We start from the raw sequence: 1,908 nt of genomic DNA, 5'->3' as shown, positions 1-1,908 counted from the left end.
TTTTATTTCTTTTAAAAGTTCTTCTGAAACAAATCTGACAATGTTAAGATTTGATAAATAGGAATATACCTCATATTAAGGTCTGTTTTTTAAGTTTTTTTTAAAAAATATATTTTATTGATTTTTTACAGAGAGGAAGGGAGAGGGATAGAGAGTTAGAAACATCGATGAGAGAGAAATATCGATCAGCTGCCTCCTACACACCTCCTACTGGGGATGTGCCCGCAACCAAGGTACATGCCCTTGAACGGAATCGAACCTGGGACCCTTCAGTCCGCAGGCTGACGCTCTATCCACTGAGCCAGACCGGTTAGGGCTGTTTTTCAAGTTTTAAATGTTTCATAATGAAAATAAGTACACAAGAAAAACTTAGTAGTACAAAATAAGGTGGCAGAAGTAAACCTAAATGGATCAATAATCACAATAAATGTAAATAGACTAAAATCCATATGGCTAAATATATAGTAAAAAGTCCATATAGCTAAAGATAAAGACTCAGTTTTGATGATAGACTGAAATGAATCCATAAGCCATTTACCAGAGAGACAATTGACCCTAACGGCACAACATTAAGGGCATAATGAAATTTAAAATAAATGGGTAAATTCACTAGACAGATGTTCATCAGAAGAAAGTTTGTGTCACAGATGAAATATTTTAAAGCATAAAGCAAAAATATTTTTGTTAGGGCAAAAAAGGTCACACTACATTATAAAATGAACAGGGTACTAGGAAAGTAAAATTCTGAACTAGTTTGTACCTAATGTCAGTCTCAAAATATTTAAAGCAAAATATACAGAGTTACCAGGAGAAATCAACAAATTCGTAGTCATAGTTAGAGTTTTAGGAATGCTGTGTTTTAGAAATAAACAGAAATGGACTAACCCAGACAGTTCAAATATGGATCGGATTCCTGCTATGTACTGTCTATACTAATAAAAGAGTAATATGCTAATTAGACTGCATAGACCAGACGTCTTCTGGACATCATTCTGGACGTCCTTCCTGACAAAGCCAGGGCCATGGCCGGCCTGCAAACCTCCCACAGCCCCTTGCCCAGGCCCGCCCCCCAGCGGGGACCCCCAACCCAATTGGGGGTATGGCAGGCCTGCAAACCCTCAGCGGCCCCAAGCCCAGGCCGGTCCCGCCCCCTAGCAGGGACCTCAACCCCAATCAGGGCGTGGCTGCCCTGCAAAAACCCAGCAGCCCCTCGCCCAGACCGTCCCCGTCCCCACTGGGAACCCCCCACCCCGATCCAGGGCCCCCTTCAGGGCAGGCCAGCCACCCCCATCGTGCACCAGGCCTCTATCCTATATAATAAAAGGGTAATATGCAAATTGACCCCAACGGCACAACAACAGCTGGACCTCTCACTATGAGGCACACTGACCACCTCTTGGTCGCTTTCCTAGGTTGGTAGGCTCCAGTCCCCTGATGGCCACCCGTGGCAGGGGTGGGGCCGGTGAGCGGGTGGGAACATTTGACCTCTTGGTCCCTTCCCCCAGCCATCAGGCACTGATCACCCAATGGCGAATGGGGAACTGAGGGTGGGTGGCGGCGGGGGGCGAGGCCGGCTGCAGGCAGCTAGGGAAGATGACCCTGATCACAGGCCAGGCCTAGGGACCATACCTGTGCATGAATTTCATGCATCAGGCCTCTAGTCCTCCTATCTAATAATAGAAAAACATGGTAATTAACCATACCTCCGCTACGCTTCCCATTGGCTAATCAGCAAGATATGCATATTAACTGCCAACAAAGATGGCGGCTGGCAGCCAGGCAGCTGAAGCGAACATGAGGCTTGCTTGCTCCAGTGATGGAGGAAGCCAAGGTTCCCCGCCTGCTGCAGCCGGGCTCTGAGCTCCAGTCTAAGCAACAGTGTTGCAATTATAGAAGCTAAACAAACCC

This window comes from Myotis brandtii, unplaced genomic scaffold, assembly GCF_000412655.1.
Source record: "Myotis brandtii unplaced genomic scaffold, ASM41265v1 scaffold314, whole genome shotgun sequence".
Classification (NCBI taxonomy): Eukaryota; Metazoa; Chordata; class Mammalia; order Chiroptera; family Vespertilionidae; genus Myotis; species Myotis brandtii.
The sequence above is the reverse complement of the archived record's forward strand: the minus strand, read 5'-3'. Positions refer to the sequence as shown.